Source organism: Lycium barbarum, chromosome 5 (assembly GCF_019175385.1).
Source record: "Lycium barbarum isolate Lr01 chromosome 5, ASM1917538v2, whole genome shotgun sequence".
Lineage (NCBI taxonomy): Eukaryota > Viridiplantae > Streptophyta > Magnoliopsida > Solanales > Solanaceae > Lycium > Lycium barbarum.
Window position 1 is genome coordinate 129,967,323 of NC_083341.1, and position 19,070 is coordinate 129,986,392.

General features: G+C 36.3%; 1 pseudogene; it reads right to left on the bottom strand.

Moving 5' to 3' along the window:
• Window positions 1-1,520: 1,520 nt before the first annotated feature.
• Window positions 1,521-18,241, bottom strand: LOC132639799 (putative late blight resistance protein homolog R1B-16; annotated as a pseudogene).
• Between the last annotated feature and the right edge of the window lie 829 nt (window positions 18,242-19,070).

Here is a 19,070-nt window from a genome sequence, read left to right on the forward strand (position 1 = left end):
GAAGACACTGGCGTCATCAAAAAGCAAGAAAATTCCAAAGACGTTCAGACTAGTGACGTGATAGCAGCTACCGAGGAAATCAACGAAGCAGATCCTGAAACTGGTAATAAAAGTCTGGACGTAGAGGGTGTTGAAGTAGAACCTGAGCATGAAGTTTCTGAAACTATATATGACAATGATGACCATTCTAGAGAAAGCATTGAGGGAGTTGTAGTGGAAGTTGAAGTCTCTGGTCAATCATCTACCGTATCAAAGTCAATCACTAGCTCAGATCAAATACTGGAAGCAGATGGAGAAGCTGACGGTTAAATAAATGAAGAGGTTGACCTTGAAGGCTCAATTTCATATGGAGAGATAGATAATATGGTTTTTGGATGCTCTGAAGCTGACAAACAATTTATTGAGGAGTTGAAAAGGGAATCTAGTGGTGGATCCTGTGTTGGTATTGAGGCTTTGAAGAAAATTCATAGTCAGATCGTCACCGACTCAGGTGTTTCTCCAGATAACAGAATTGTTAAGGATCTAAGAGAAAGGGAGAGCCTGGAAACTCAAGAATGTAAAATTCAGCATGAAGATGATTCACGTGGTTCGCAAAGTCCAAAAAGAAATAGTGGCAAGACTGCCCGCTACAGAGATGAAAATTTTATCAAGACGTATTCATGTTTCTTTGGAGGCCCAATTATCAGCGGAAAACCATCATCATTTGAAGAAGGAAGAAGTGTCGGGAAAACATTGCTAAAATCTTCACCAAGGCACGTCCAAAAGCTTCGTCTAAGTTCTTCTGCGACAAGTTCAGGATAGCTTCCAAAAAATTACTTTAAGGGGGAGTGTGAAAAATTAAAGTTAAATTTTTGGAAGAATAAATATCATAGATATTTAGAAAAGTTTCTAGAAAGTTATAATGTAATATCTTTGATATATATTGTATTAGGAAATGTCTAGAAATTCTAGACACTTAGATATTTTTAGTAGAGGATAGAAAAATCTAGATATTCTAGAGTAATACTAGAAGATAAAGATAACTAGATTTTTCTTATGGATGGATCTAGAATAACATCTAGAAGCATCCCTAAACAAGTATAAATAGGGGTGACATTAGGCATTTGTAACCAATCCAAGCCAAACCCAATTGTAAGTCATTCAAGCCAATTCAATAAAGTCTTCTTCAACCAAATTCTCCCTTTCATAACTTCCTCTTCTTTAGTTGAATCTTCCGATCTTAGTTAACGATCTTGGGCTAGCAGAAGGTCTCCCCGATTTACTTTTCTTCTGCTATATTTTTCTACAGTTTTGACCAAAGAATATATATGAGGATGGAATTTCTTAGTTGAGGAGTAGGCTTTTACGAGTTCATATAACTTTCATGGAATTTTTTGGGTCTTTTCTTATTGATAGTACTCTATCTAATAAATAAGATAATAAATAATAAATCTTTAGACAAGGTTTCAAACAAAAAGAATAGTTAGTAAAAGGCAACTTATTATAGTAAGGAATGTGAGACTGAATGTAGTTATATTTTCTCAGTAGTGTACCTTGATGATGAGCTTGAAATTAGTATTTTGATAATCTTCAACTTGTGTTTCTTGGATATCCCTAGCTGACTTTACTACAGACTCGTTGCAGTTCTCTACCTCAATGGACTTAAGAGAAGAGATGTCCCCGAGACAAGAAGGGATCTCCTTAAGCTCCTGGCAACCACTCAAAACCAAGCCTTCAAGGTTTGGAAAGGCATCATCGATGACAATCCATTCCTCAAAGAAAGTTAAGCTATCTAGCATCAAGACTTTGAGTTGAGGGAACTCGTCATCGCTCACTTTCCATTCCATATTCATGAATTTAACCAAGTACAATTTGAGTACCTGCAGGTTCTGAAGCTGTGCAATTTCTGACAAGTGCTCAGGATACAAGTAAAAGCCAGATAGTTTCAAGTTCTTTAGATTTTGTGCAGAGATAAAAAAAAAGGGAATATTTTTAGGGGAATATAATTGAATAATATTTAATATATCAATCCCTTTCGGTAGATTCAATACATGGTGCTGAAAGCCGGAGACCCTCGCGATATTAGTTTTCGAAAATTAGGCATTTTTCTCAACTTCAGTTCCGCATCCTCGACACAAGCAAAAAATGGACAGGAAAAAGTTTCAAGATCGTGAAGTTTCAGGGAGTTCTCAAGTAATTCTTCTGTATCTTCTATGGCGAAGTTAAAAATAAGCAAATGTCTGAGTTTAACCATCTCCCTAACTATACCGGGTACGATAAAACAAAGCACATATGATTGTCAAACTGTGGGTGAAATAGAGAGAGACTTGGTTCACGATCTGCTTTCTCTGTATGTCGTACAATCAACAACAACAACTGTAAATCTGCACTGCTAACTGCACAACTGTACAACAATGCTGCGGCCCATGCGTCAAGTCAAACATGGCATGAGTGGTCTCTATCTCACCCACATGTTCCTCAATATATATACAACTTGTTCTAACATATTGGGTATCACTTGAAAACCTAAACTATCTTGTGCAAATTCTTGCCGCCACAAGTTCTCAAGTGCTCTCAAGAACAAAGTCACTTACAAGCTGAAGAACTTGATCCAGACACCAGATTATGTCTAAGTTCTTTAGGTAGTTGTGAGTCTTTCTTCATTTGCTCTTTAAACTATAAACCTACTCTTCTTTCAAGAAGCTGTTGTAGGTGTTGTAAATTCTCAGTAGTTGTGAGGCAGTTTACCTATTCAGTCTATTGAATGGTACCCTTGGCTAGAGTTAGTTAAGTATATTAGTTGGTTTGGCTAGAGTTAGTCAAGCGTGGTTGTGAGCTTGGCTAAGGGTAGTCAAGAGGTGTAGCTTACAATAGGTGTATTGTAAGGGTGAGGGATTTATGTGAGTTAAATTCCTAGATTGCAAGAGGTTGTAATCTGAAGTTGCTCGGTGATGGTGGAGTTGAAATCCTACGTGGTAGGTCGGGATTTTTAATCCCTTGAGCAAGAAGTTTTCCACGGTAAAAATCTTATGTTATTTACTTACTGCACCGTCTAACAGAACTGGTAGACAACCAGGTCTCTCCATATACTGTTTGGTGGACGCACTATTTTCAACAGGGTAGTACTGTAATTTTAAATTCTCTTTTCCTACATCTTAATAGCATAGTTTCAAGGTTTGAAAGATTGGATATGGACGAAGGAATTAAGATCTGTTCAATTCCTGCAGAGAAATATCTCAAGTAAACTAGATCAGTTGGGATAAAATCAATAGCAACGTAATTCTCCAAATCCAACACTTTTAGAAACTTGAAATTCTGTAAAATGCGCGAAATTGACAAGGTGTGTGAGGATGGTCTACGAGGGGCACAATATGCTGCATCGTTCTTGCAAAGTACAGAGCCAACAAGTGAGCAAGACGAGCTCCATTCTACAAGATTATCCACTTTAGAGAAGGCCAAGCGACATTGAGCATGTTACTTGTGAACATAGAAAGAAGGATTGGCATTTTGATCCCCGTGAAACATATAAATCAGCAACATCATAACATTGATTTTCACATATAACTTGGTTACTTGATCACTGAAATTATAATGAAGTAGACGATAATCATGGAGAAATGAAGAATAAGGTGTGTTTGAGCTAAGGTATGTTTGGTTTGCTGTTCGTGGAAAATGAAAAAGAGCAAAGTGGTTTTGGGACCATTTTATTCATACAAGGAGAAGCAGACACGTGGCCACTATGCAGGTCCAGACATCATACACACGAAACCAACAGAAGCTTCCTAATATTTCATCTATGTAAATATTTAGCCTTTTATTTTATTTCTCAGTATTTGTAAATATCATTTAGTTACACACATACAAATAGGAGTAGGACACCTGTATAGGTTATTAACAGCAATATTCTTTTACATACCTATAAATACATATACAGTGATGGTGATCAAATACACAGAGAAAATTTATCTCAATCCTTTCTTCTTAATTTGATTCCTTTATGGTATCAGAGCAATGATAGTATTCACTCTCTTCTTTTTTTCTCTATTCGTCTTCTTCATCTTGTTTCTTCGTGAAAATGGGTGAACAAACTTCTGAGACTATGGGTGAGAAATCTTCATCCTTTCTTTATTTCACCCTCATATTACCCAGGAACTCTCTTAGTTAACACTGTTTTTTATGGGAAAAGTTTTGGGGGATGAAAAAGGGCTATGTGGATTGTTTTGACTGCTAAAAACAAAGCAGATGGAACTACTGCTGAACCTGCTGTTGGATCTGACCTTCATTCTGCTTGGTCCAGATCCAATGACATGGTGATTTCATAGTTATTAAACTCACTCCCCAGGGACATTTCTAACAGTGTGCTATATTGTCACACTGCTAAGAACATCTGGACTGAATTAGAAACCAGATTTGGGCAAAGTTCTAGGACTAGATTGTATCAACTCCAGAAGGATTTGAGTGACCTTGTCCAGGGGTCATCTGATATGGCTGGGTACTTTACCAAAATCAAGAGACTCTGGATACTGTGGATTCATTCATCCCATGTTCTTATGCTTGTTCCTGTGGGGCAAAAGAAAAGAATGTCAAATTCAAACAAGATGAAAGACTAGTGAAGTTTTTAATGGGACTTAATGACTCTTTCTGTGGTGCTAGAGGAAACATACTTATGATCTCACCATTACCCACCATTGCTAATGCTTATGCATTGTTGATTCAAGAGGAAAAACAAAGGGAGATGTATAAAACTCCTAGATACCCTGGTGAATCTTCCTCTTTTGCTGCTGTTCAACTGAACACCACAGGACAAAGGACTTTTACCACTGATTTCAGAGCTCAAAGAGGATACAATGACAATAAGAATTCTGGACTTGTTTGCAAGTACTGTAAGAAACCTGGCCACTCTATTGAAAAATGCTATAAACTACATGGTTTTCCTCCTAATTGCAAGTTTACTAAGCAAAGAAACTACCAGAAATCAGCTTAGAGTAATGCAGTGTCCTACAATGATGAATTTGTTGAGCCTTTTCTTGGCATTGCTCGGTCTAGTGAGCAAGGAAAACTGCTTAGTCCTGAGCAATTGACACAAATCATGCAGATGCTATAACAGGTGAAAACAAATAATCAATCCTACAGTTCTAATGTCATAGCTAATGCAAGCTGTGCTGGTATAAGTTTGAGCCCTTTCTTTTTAAATTCTAAGGTTGATATTACAAAAATCACTAACAACACTTGGTCAATTGATTCTGGGGCTTCAGAACATATGAGTTACATCAAAGAATTTTTTATCAATATGAAATCACTTCCCTATCCTGTCTATGTTGAATTACAAAATTCTCAAAGAGTTTCAGTTTCTCAGTTTGGTTCTGTCAAGTTGTTTTCAAACGTGACTATCTACAATGTTTTGTTTATTCCTAGTTTTCATTTTAATATTTTATCTGTCCATAGACTTTGCCAACAACTTTCTAGCTTTATGATTTTTTTCTCCCTTTCACTGTTTAAAAGGACTATATGTGCTCACCAATAGGAATCCAGAAGCTCCACTCTTGCCTAGGTCTAGTTTTAAGTCACCTAGTTATGTTGTTGATTCCCTAAAGGAGGTATCATCCAGTTTTAGTTGTAATTCTTTTTCGGATGTTAAGAGTAGATTATGACACCATAGATTGGGCCATATGCCTTTTTCAAATATGAAGAATATTAATGGAATTCCTTTCGGTGTTTGTTCTAAATTTTTGACTCTTTGTTCTGTTTGTCTATTAGCAAAGCAAAGTAATTACCTTTTCCTAACAACCATATATATTCCAAGCAATGTTTTGATCTTATACATATTGATACATGGGGACCCTATAAGATACCTACTTATGATGTTTATAAGTATTTTTTGACCAAAGTTGATGATTTTAGTAGGTGTACATGGACTTTCCTTCTATCTACTAAATCTAATGCATTCCCTATTCTAAAATATTTCCTTGTCATGGTAGAAAGACAATTTGCTAAGAAAGTGAAAGTAATCAGGTCTGATAATGCTTGGGAATTGGGTTCTAGTACAGAAACATCTTCTTTTTTATCCACTCAAGGAATAATTCATCAAACCTCTTGTGTAGCCACACCACAACAAAATGGCGTAGTTAAAGGAAACATAGGAATTTGTTAGAGGTATGTAGGCTTTACTATTCCAATCTCACTTACCACCTAAGTTCTGGGGTGATTGCCTTATGACAGCCACATATTTGATTAATAGGTGCCCTACAAGAATTTTATCTTTTAAAACTCCTTATGAGAAATTATTTGATCATCCTCCTTCCTATTCTCATTTGAAATGTTTAGGTTGTCTTTGTTTTGCATACACATTATCCAATGGAAGAACTAAACTAGAACCTAGAGCACAAGCCTGTGTATTTCTTGGTTATCCTTTTGGACAGAAAGGATACAGACTCTTCAATTTACAGTCTCAGAAATTCTTAATTTCTAGAAATGTGGTATTTCATGAGAACATCTATCCTTTTAATTCCATTCACATTGACAGTCCTATTTTTCCTCTCCATGACACAGTTAACAGTCCTACACTAGATATTCCCACATTTTCTAGTGATTCAATTCCATCGACCAATTCCCATAATCCACCCAGCACACCACTCATACCACAATCTCCTACTACTCTTCCTACATCATTGCCTTTGCACCTAACTCATCTTCTCAAGACCTTAACACATCTGATCCTTTTATACCTATTTTTGAGTCTCAAACTTCCCTAAGGAGATCTACTCAGATCAGTCAATACCCCAGCTTATTTACAAGATTACATATGCAATGCCATTCATATTTCCAATGTTGCTTCTTCATGTTTTAATTCTTCTGTTTCTCCTTCTCATTTTTCTTTTAAGACCTTGTCTCCAACTAACAAAAATTACCATAACTCTATTTCTCAAATTTTTGAACCAAAATGTTTTTCTCAAGCTATTTTATACCCTGGTTGGAGATGCTATGACAAAGGAACTCGAGGCTTTGATCACAAATGACACTTGAGAAGTTGTACCCCTGCCTACTGGAAAGAGGGCATTACCTTCAAAATAGGTATATAAAGCTAAGCTCGACTCTAATGGTACTTTAGAGAGATTAAAAGCCAGACTAGTGGTACGTGGTGATATACAAGAGGAAGGTATCGACTTTACTGAGACTTTCACTCCAGTAGTCAAAATCACTACAATTAGATGTGTACTTGCAGTTGCCATTAAAAGAGGATGGGGACTTTATCAGTTGGATGTTAATAATGCATTTATTCATGGGGGTTTAGCCAAAGAAGTGTACATGAAGTTTCCAGCTGGGTTACAAGTCAGTGATCCTACTTTTGTTTGTCGATAATAGAAGTCTTTATATGGGTTCAAACAAGCCTCTCGACAGTGGTATTCAAGATTAACGTCAGCTTTGAGCTACAAGGGTTTTCATCATTCTTTAAACGAATATTCATTGTTTTACAAATGTTCTGGTTCATCTATTTCTCTTATTGTAGTCCGCGTGGATGATATTTTGCTCACGAGTAACAACAAAGAAGAACTTGATGAATTAAAATCATTTCTTGACAAAGAGTTTAAGATAAAGGATTTGGGGAACTTACACTATTTTTTGGGGATTGAGATCATTCATGAACCCCAGGGTCTCATACTTAGTCAAAGGAAGTTCATTTTGGAACTCCTTGATGAATACCATTGTCACGATCTGAATCCTGCTTCATCGCCTTTGGACCCTACTCAGAAATTGACAGCCAAGATGGACTCTTCGTTACCAGATCCGACTGTTTATTGTCGATTGATTGGGCAATTGAACTTCTTGACACATACTTGCCCAGATCTGTGCTTTTCAGTACAATATCTAAGTCAATATATGTGATCTCCACACCATGGCCATCTTGCTGCTGCTAAGAATGTTCTTCGTTACCTACTCTTCGATCCTAGATTAGGAATTTTCTCAACAGCTCTCCATCCTTCAAATTGCTTGCTTTTTACGAATCAAACTGGGCCACTTGCCAAGACTCCAAACATTATGTGAGCGGATTTTTTAGTAGCATGGGTGGTAGTTCCATCTCCTGGAAGTCTAAGAAATAGTTTTCGATTTCAGTATCATCGACGGAAGCCGAATACAGATCGATGCGCAGGGTAGTTGCCGAATTAACTTGGCTCGTTCGTCTTTTTTGAGATATGTCCCTTTCACCCTTGATAAGTCGTGAAATTACGCGATATTCGATGCTAATTCCTTAAATTTTTGTGACTCTTTAAGAACTTTTGTTGTTACTTTGTGTGTTTTTATGTTGTTTTGTAGGATAAGATGTCCGGAGAGCAAAATGAAGCAAAACGGAGCAAAAATTGAACAAGAAGCACTTTCTGGCAGCATATGCTAGCAACACATGCGTGCAGCATGTTGAACATGCGGTGCAGCATGTTGAACATGCGGTGCAGCATGTTGAACATGCGAAGCAGCATGTTGAACATGCGAAGCAGCATGTTGAACATGCGGTGCAGCATGTTCAACATGCGAACAACATGCTGTGCAGCATGTTGAACATGCGGTGCAGCATGTTGAACATGCGAACCGCATGTTGTGCAGCATGTTGTGCACGAGGGTATTTTTGCCCAGATTTTGTTTCCGTTTTTGGGATGATATAAATACTCTTTTAGGGTTTGTAAAACACATCTTTTGCCATTTTGCAAGCTTGGAGGCTAGGGTTCATCTACACCACACTTTGGGGTTGAAGATTTGAAGATTTGGTTGAGCATTTCTTAAACCTTTAATTCATTTCTTCAATCTCTTGTTTTGTATTGTATATCTAAGTGTGTAGTATTTCATTTCAATACTTGAATCTTGTTTATGAAAATATTCTTGATTAAAGTTTGGATTGAATCTCTTGTTATGCTTATGTATTGAATGATTTTTATTTCTAATGAAGTGGGTTTATTGTTTTTTTATTAACTCTTCATGCTTAAATATCTCCTAATGGTTGCAAACATTATTTGTGCCTAAGCACTTTTACTTTGCTTGAGAAAGAAAGTGAAAGTTAGGAAAAGAGTTTGATAGCAAGGATTTGGGTCATTAAACCCATCTAATAACTTGAGCTAGAGATAGGATAGTTAACTTGAGGTTGAATTGATTGTGTTTAACATCACACTCTAAGGCTTGAGAAAGCTTAGAGTGAAATTCATTGATTTGGTTGAGAAACTTTCAATGAGATTTTAGAAATCATTATCTATTAACATAGACCCGCTCTTAGTTGTAATATCATAAAATATATTGGATCGTTACTTGAGTGTAATTTCCTTTGTATCCATGCTTGTGGCCATTGATCAATTTACTTGCTTTCTAGGTTAGTTTATATATTTTCGCATTAGTCATAAATTTCTCAAAAACCCAAAATATCATTTATCGTTTGGCAGAGCTTAGTTAGTAAAAATTCCTTACTTTCTTAATCGCCTAGCACATTGTTCCCTGTGGGATCGACCCCGACTCATAGTTGGGTAAATATATTGCATACGACCGTGTACACTTTCTCTTTGAGGAGTGTATTTGGACGTTATCAAAAATGGCGCCGTTGCCGGGGAACAATTTGGCGTATTTGAGTTAGTTTGGGATTTAAGCTTGCTTGCTTTGGTCCAAATTCGTAAATATTAGTGTAGTTGTTTTCTTTGCTTGATTTTATTTTTATATAAAAAAAAAAAATTAAAAAAAAAAAAAATATGGCATCATTCCATGAAAATGGGTCGGATGGAAGTTGTTTATACTTTGATGACCCTTGTCCCTATTGTGGAGGACCCCACTCTTGGCAAAATTGTTTAAAGTCTCCCGGGGGAGGATTGTGCGCACAATCTCGAACCCATGAGTGGAGCATATGTGATAGATGTGGTGGTCAAAATGGCCATTGGGCTAATTGTGCTTATTTGTCCTTCCCTTCCCCGAACCCCCACTATGACGATTCTACTTTTTGTTGTGACAATGATAGGGAAATGGAAGTGGAAGAAGTTGAGAATGGACAAAATGGAGAGTTCAAGCTCATGATGGAATGCCTACTTGAAGGAGGAAATGAAAAGCAAAAAGTCTTGGAGGAGTACTTGAAAACTAGTCTCCAAAATGACTTGATGAATGAATACAAAAATCTTCCGTGGGCATTTGAACAAAATCAAGAAGAATTCTCAAATGCTCAATATGAGGAGAGAATGCCCATGTTGGAGGCCAATCATGAAAAGGAGGAATCAAGAATTGAAAGTCCTCCAAACGAATCCATTTTCAGTATAGATGCCAAAGAAGAAAAGAAATTAGAGTCAACAGTTGTCTTGAGAAAAATGGTGGAAGTTGACTCTAGTTTGGGGGAAAATGAGAATGTCAAAATCCGAAAAATTTTGCAAATTGGGAGGTTGAAGTCTCATTCCAAGCATTTTTCAACATTGGATTTGTATGGTGATATGGGAATTGAGCCACATACATCCATGTTGGATGGTGAAGAAGAAAGACAAGTGCCTTACATCTTGCAATTCGAAAGAGTAAGAAGGCAAAATGACATTCCTCATTTGAAAGCCAAGAAGTGCAAAATGAAGAAATTAACGTTTGGCTTGTTCATCTACTTACCACCCCCCATCGCTCGTGGTCACAAACTTGAGTCCAAGTTGGGTGCCCAATTCATATCTTCCAAATGGAAGGAAAAGTGGTAAAGGTAACCGTCGTGCCGCGACGTTAAATCAAGCGCTTGGTGGGAGGTAACCCATCGTTTTAAAAGTTTTTAATCGTTTTTGAAATTTTATTTTTTAGAATAGTTTAGTCTATGGTTTTTGACTAATCTGCAAAATTTCAGAATTTTTGGAGTTATTTTGAGCAAATCGGATACCCGGACAGCCCCCAAAACCAGTAAAAGCTGCGAAATATTTTTTTCTGGTGTCATAACATGCGATTCGCATGTCATACATGCGAATCGCATGTGTCGTCGCATCTGGTGACAGAGACTAAAAAAAAAAAAAAAAAAAAAAAAAAAAAAAAAAAATCCTGGTGACATCACATGCGACTCGCATGTCATACATGCGAATCGCATGTGTGGTCGCATGTCATGCCAGCAAAAAAAAAAAAAAAAAAAAAAAAAAAATTCCTTTTCTATTTTTATGTTTTGTTTTGATTATGTGCAGCGAGGACACTGCAATGTTTATAGTTGGGGGTGGCACGCGGTAGCGCATTATATTTTGACACTTGCTCAAAATTTTTGAAAATTTTGTTCTTTTGACATATTGTGGATTAATCACTCTTGTTATTTTATTCTCCTTTGAGGAAAAATGTGAAAACTCTTGGCTTGTTTGGTACGAATAGAGTTAGTCTCTTACATGTGAAATTGAAATGTGAATACCTCTCCAAATTGTTGTGAAAGTTAAAAAGCAAGGTGCATAGGAAAGAATGATCTTTGTGACAACTTTTTGGCTCATTTTGTGACTCTTTACCTACTAGTGTGTTGACTTTGGATTATGAGATATTGCACTAGTTGTTCTTGCTTGGAAAGTGAAATTGATCCATCTTGACTAGTTCATATGCCATGTGTGTGAGTGTTTGTTGAATAAATCTTGTGTTTACTTTTATCATCTAGAACTTGCCCGATTAGTCGTTCAATGCTAATTTTGATTATGTTGGTTGGAGAGATGACCTTGGGCTATCTTTGTGAAAAAAAAACCTCTTTAGTCTTTCTAGCCTACCATTGCATAAATAATATCACTAGTAACCCCATTTGAGCTTATGACTTTTTCTTTGATTGCCACATTACAAGCCTTTACCATGTTTGATGAAAAGTCTCTCTTTTGAACCTTTCCCTCTTTGAACATGAAATTGTGAATTTGAGGCCAAAAGCCTAAGTTGGGGGTGTTAGTGTTGCTTGAGAGCGGTGAAGGTTGGTGTTGTGAAAAATTCAAAAGAAAGGAAGAAAAAAAAAAAAAAAAAAAAAAAAAAAAAAAAAGGTTGCAAACCATTTGTGTAAAAAAAAAAAAAAAAAAAAAAAAAAAAAAAGTTTGAATAACTAGGGAAACTAGTATGCAAAGGAAGGAGCGATGTTTTGAAATGAAGAGGAAAGTTTGTGTAGTGTTCAAGGAGGGTGTAATCACTTGTATCTCAAATACTTATCCTACCCTTCCCTAAGCCTACATTACGATCTTAAAAAGTCCCTATGTGATCTCCGACTGAAAGTTCTTGAGTTAGTGATGAACGAAAATAAGGGCAAGCTTATGGTGTGATATTTGTTAGCACTAGAACTTCTTTGTTGAGCGTGAGTGACTTTTGTGTATTTGTCCCTTGTGTTGTTGTTGTGAATATAGTGATTTTGGGACTTTCTTTCTTGTGAGGGCATATGGATTACGATAGAGTGGTGATGTTAAATTCCAAGTTGAGTCAATTGAGCATATCTAGGAAACTAGTGGTTTTGAGTCACTTATTGAGACTTGAGTGTTGTTGCTTGTTAGTTTTAATTCTCTATTGCATTCTTGAAATTGTATTTTGAAATGAGGGAGTTATTTGGTTAAATCTTCACATGCTTGTAGCCTAATTGTTGGTACCAACCAAAGTCATGTTCTTGTGCTTAAAGTGATTCCTCATTGAGATTTTAGTTTTGATTTGCTTGAGGACAAGCAAAGACTTTAAGTTGGGGGTATTGATAAGTCGTGAAATTACGCGATATTCGATGCTAATTCCTTAAATTTTTGTGACTCTTTAAGAACTTTTGTTGTTACTTTGTGTGTTTTTATGTTGTTTTGTAGGATAAGATGTCCGGAGAGCAAAATGAAGCAAAACGGAGCAAAAATTGAACAAGAAGCACTTTCTGGCAGCATATGCTAGCAACACATGCGTGCAGCATGTTGAACATGCGGTGCAGCATGTTGAACATGCGGTGCAGCATGTTGAACATGCGAAGCAGCATGTTGAACATGCGAAGCAGCATGTTGAACATGCGAAGCAGCATGTTGAACATGCGGTGCAGCATGTTCAACATGCGAACAACATGCTGTGCAGCATGTTGAACATGCGGTGCAGCATGTTGAACATGCGAACCGCATGTTGTGCAGCATGTTGTGCACGAGGGTATTTTTGCCCAGATTTTGTTTCCGTTTTTGGGATGATATAAATACTCTTTTAGGGTTTGTAAAACACATCTTTTGCCATTTTGCAAGCTTGGAGGCTAGGGTTCATCTACACCACACTTTGGGGTTGAAGATTTGAAGATTTGGTTGAGCATTTCTTAAACCTTTAATTCATTTCTTCAATCTCTTGTTTTGTATTGTATATCTAAGTGTGTAGTATTTCATTTCAATACTTGAATCTTGTTTATGAAAATATTCTTGATTAAAGTTTGGATTGAATCTCTTGTTATGCTTATGTATTGAATGATTTTTATTTCTAATGAAGTGGGTTTATTATTTTTCTATTAACTCTTCATGCTTAAATATCTCCTAATGGTTGCAAACATTATTTGTGCCTAAGCACTTTTACTTTGCTTGAGAAAGAAAGTGAAAGTTAGGAAAAGAGTTTGATAGCAAGGATTTGGGTCATTAAACCCATCTAATAACTTGAGCTAGAGATAGGATAGTTAACTTGAGGTTGAATTGATTGTGTTTAACATCACACTCTAAGGCTTGAGAAAGCTTAGAGTGAAATTCATTGATTTGGTTGAGAAACTTTCAATGAGATTTTAGAAATCATTATCTATTAACATAGACCCGCTCTTAGTTGTAATATCATAAAATATATTGGATCGTTACTTGAGTGTAATTTCCTTTGTATCCATGCTTGTGGCCATTGATCAATTTACTTGCTTTCTAGGTTAGTTTATATATTTTCGCATTAGTCATAAATTTCTCAAAAACCCAAAATATCATTTATCGTTTGGCAGAGCTTAGTTAGTAAAAATTCCTTACTTTCTTAATCGCCTAGCACATTGTTCCCTGTGGGATCGACCCCGACTCATAGTTGGGTAAATATATTGCATACGACCGTGTACACTTTCTCTTTGAGGAGTGTATTTGGACGTTATCAACCCTCACTTCCTATTTCTCTTCACTCAGACAGCCAAGCTGCCATACATATCGCAAAAAATCCTATCTTTCATGAACGGATGAAGCATGTTTCCATTGATTGTCACTTCGTCCATCAACGATATCTCTATGGTCTCATTTTTTTTTTCATCCCTTCTTCATCACAAGTAGCAGATTTGTTTACAAAATCACATCCGGGTCGATCTGATCATTTTCTTTTGAAGAAGTTGGGGGTTCGTACACCACCCTCCAACTTGAAGGGGGGTAATGGAGTAGACGATAACCATGGAGAAATGAAGAATAAGGTGTGTTTGAGCTAAGGTGTGTTTGGTTTGCTTTTCATGGAAAATGAAAAAGAGTAAAGTGGTTTGGGACCATTTTATTCATACAGGTCCTTTCATCATACACAAGAAACCAACCAGAAGCTTCATAATGTTTCATCTATGTAAATATTTAGCCTTTTATTTTATTTCTTAGTATTTGTAAATATTAGTTAGTTACACACATACAAATAGGAGTAGGACACCTGTATAGGTTATTAATAGCAATATTCTTTTACATAGCTATAAATACATGTACACTGATGGTGATCAAATACAGAGAGAAAATTTATCTCAATCCTTTCTTCTTAATTTTATTCCTTTAGAATATATAAATTAGTCAAATCATATCATTAGTTTTCAAATATAACTTGAAATACTTGATTGATTGAATGAATAAATAAACCATAATCAATTAACATATTACCGTTTTATCCATTGTAGAAGATTCTCCTCAGTAGTTCTTTCCTTGCAGAAGTCGAGCAATAGATCATGAAGGTGGCATCCTTTGACCTTATCATTTGAACTGGACCTCTGAGCAACCACCACTAGATTTCTTCCAATAAGATTCTCCAAGTAACCTTTTGTTATATCCTCCAAACTCTTGCCTTCACAACTTTTTACAAATCCTTCTGAGATCCATAATCTTGTTAAAACTACTCCAAAATAAAGAAAGCATGATCTAAGATGATCGGGTAAATTCTGATAACTCTGTTCAATAACCATCTTTGAGTCACCTTGAATGTGAGAACCTAAATTCTCAGCACTTTTTCCCAATATTCTTCTTTCTTCTCCATCTCTTTGAGAATATTGGCCACCAAAGCAAGTGAAAGAGGGAGTTGTCCACACATTTCTACAATCCTTTGGCTAACATCTATGAGGAGGGGGGAGAAGCTTTTTCCACCAAAAAATTCCTTTCCTAGCAACTTCCAACTTTCATCCTTGGTAAACCTACGAAGATGAAGGGGATCACTATGAACACTAGCATATTTGGCAACTTCATGATGTCGCATTGTTAGAATGATTCTACTTCTGTTATTGACATCTGGAAAACAACCTCTTAAATCATCCCAAGCACTACTTTCTCACACATCATCAACAAGGACAAGGTACCTTCTGGGCAATAAAGTTTTGCGAAGCATATCGGCATCTTTACATTCAGAATCCTTACCAACAACATCACGTAGCAAGGAAAATAATAAGTCCGTATATGCAGTGGCGGAGCCGGAATTTTCATCTAGGAGGTTAAAAAAAATGAAGAAGTAAATACACGAAGAAGCCAAGGTAATTCAGCGTCTACTATATATACATAAAAAAATAATTTTAACCCTATATATACACTGTAATTTTTTACCGAGGGTGAACCCCTGGAGCCTACCTAGCTCCGCCCTTGCGTATATGAATATACTTGAGACACACAACATTGTGCACGAATATCAAATTGAGAGACAACTGAACTGTCAGAATAGAGTCTGTAGGCCAAAGTCATCTTACCTTGGGCCGGCCTGCCGTGAATTGAGATAACATCTTGCTCTTAGTAATTTATCTCATAATTTTTTATTACATCCTCAAACCCATAATTTCTTCATTCACGCTTGGTGTTCTTGGCAATTGTAATGAAGTATGAGCAGTGCCAGTCTTCATTGTATCTGATAATGTGAAGTTGAGAAGATATTCTAGTCAATTCCTACTCAAAAGCGGAAAGAAATAAAAGGAAACTTTTTTCTTTGATGGTTTTTGAGTGTTATTAGTATTTAGATCCTTTTTAGGAAAGGATTAGACCTAATAGTATAAATACATACTAGTTAGATTTTATTAAAGATAGAATATAGAACCTAAGAGTATTCAATCTTGTAACTTACTTTCTCCCTTGATATTAATAAAAGTGCTAGTCGTTCTCCATGGACTAGGATCGTATCGATCCGAACCACGTTAATTACTGTGTTTTTATCGTTTTCGCGCTAACAATTGGTGTCAAAAGGCTACAGGTCGTGAGATCTAGGAGACGAGGAGACTATGACATCTATGAAGTTTGAGGTAGCAAATTTTGATGGGCGAAGCAATAACTTCAACATCTGGAAGATCAAGATCATAGCGTTGTTACGAAGAGAAGGATCAGTCTATGCTTTGGATGACTCGTATCCCAAAAATATGAAAGAGGACAAGAAGCAGAAGATTGAGATGGATGCGCTTAACACAATTCAATTTTATTGATCAGACAACGTGTTATGTGAAGTCAGTACCGAGAAAACTGTTGCGAGTTTGTGGAAGAAACTTGAATATCTCTACCAGAAGAAATCAGTAACAACTAGAATATTGTTAAGGCAATGTTTACACACCTTCAAGATGAAGACAGGTACATCTTTACAGGATCATCTTGATACTTTTAATGAATTGGCTATGGATCTTACTCATGCTAATATTAAAGTGGGAGATGAAGAACTAACGCGCACTCTAGTGTTTTCACTATCACCGGCGTATAAAGACGTAGTTAATTCAGTGATGTACAGTAAGGAGGTGATCACGTTACAGACGGTAAGAAATGCATTGAATTTAAATGAATTAAGAAACCATGTCAACAATAGTGAGAAAGAGTGTTACACCCCGTACTTGCAGAGAAGCAGTGATCAAATTGAGCATAAGTATGTTGAACTATGGTTAAGTAAAATAACTTTGGAGTATAAGTGATGAAGCATTATTAAGTATATTTTTTATGAGTAAAGAATGCATATGAGGAATTTTGGAACGTCCTATAAGGAATTGAGTGGAAGGAGTTGAGTTAGTATGACTTTGGAAAAAGATGAGCGTTACTTTGAACAACAAAGTATGAGCCAACTTGGGGAAAGAATATATTTTAGGATATGAGGAGTTTTGAAGTAAATAAAAAGCTTAAATTAAAGTTCATGAAGTCTAGTTTTAACGCAACAAACCGCTCACTGATACGACATCAGAGTAGAGAATTATGAATGTTACAAGTCAGGCTGACAGAGCAGAAACGAGCAGCTATAGTGCGCGGAAAGTTCTAGGTCGGTGCCAACCAACTCTAGAGCACTATAAAAAAGGGTTTAACCCTTATTTCTACATCCAAACCCCCCCAAAACATATCCCAAATCCTCTAGAACATTCCCCCAACTTCCACAACATGCACATATATTCTTAAAAGTCTATATGACAATTTTGGTCATTTTTATTTCATTTTTAACATAACCCCAAGTCCTAGAAGCCTCTCCAAATATATTCCAACATATTTTCAAGCCTAAACCAAGGATCAAAGTGAAGATTAAAGTGGTTAGGGGTTCCAACTGAGGTCTACACTTGTCTCCCCTTCTTGAAGATGTTTGGGTGAGTATTTTAAGGTGGAGTAATCATGGAATTGAAGTGTTCTTGAATTTTGAGGTAAGATTTCATCTTAGTTGCATGTTTATAAGTTTGTTTGGTAATTATGTTAAGATTTAAGGAGAAGAAAATTGGAGGAAAAGTTCAAATATACATTTGATGATATTTTGAGTTGTGAATTAACTTGAGTTATAATTATCAGTATGTTTTGAGCATAATCTTTTATGAGGGATAATAATGATGTTAAGGAATTGTCATATACGAGGGTATAAGGAGTTTTATGAAGTTGTGGTTATGGATTGATTATGAAAAGAAGTTTTGGGATTAAATTGAGTATAGTTTGAATGTAATCTTTTGATTATGGATGTTCCGACAACTAATAGCACGTTGAGTTGATTTTAGGACATCAAAGAGTGGTAAGAAATCTGTGTTTACAGCCCTTACTCCTCTCTTGCAAACTTTGTACCACTTTTTTGAACAGAAAAAGGCCAAATATACCCTTCGTTATACTTTGAGTCCAAACCATTATACCCCTCCCCTCTATTTGTTCTTCCACCACTAACCCTCTGCCATTATTACCACCAATTGGACCTTAAGATCGACTTAGGCTAAATATGTTTATTCTATGAGCTTGTCTTTGACTCTTTCTGCTATGATCTTTTCTAACTAGTTACTAGGGGCGGAGCCAGGTAATGGCTAGGGGGTTCATTGGAACCCCCTTCGCCAAAAATTACCCTGTATATACAAGGTTGAAATTATTTTTTCTGTATATATAATAGATGTTGAGTTCCCTTAGCTTCTTCGTTTGTTTACTACTTAATATTTTTCAACCCCCTTAGTGAAAATCCTGGCTCTGCCACTGCCAGTTACAGGTCTACTACTATATTAGTTCAACCTACTAACATATATTGCTCCTTTAAATGTTTTGATGAAAACTAGCAACAGAACTGGACCTCAACTTTCAAATTTTCCATCTGAAACTTGGTCATTGGGTCACTTGCCACTTCTCATGAATCTTGAGTAGCTGTATGTTTTCTTTGCTGTAACGCTTTATATTGAGATAGTTCAACTGAAACAACAGTTGCTATCTGATAAAGCCTGTCGACAACGGTATAATTGGACCCAATGTACAACGAAAGATATATTTGGCCCTTTCCTAATAGTACAGGGGTATATTTGGCCGTTTTCCCTTTTTTCATCCATTTTGCGGATTAGGCTTAAAGAAGATGAAAATATCAACATAACATAATAGCACGAGATGAGATTGAAAAGTTTGATGCATCTAATAGAGATTTTTTTGTAGTGAAGGGCTCATCCTGATGTAACGACAAATCAACATAGAAAGATAACTTAGAAAACTTAATCTAATTAACTAGTCAATCAAGTGGATGAGTAATTGCTA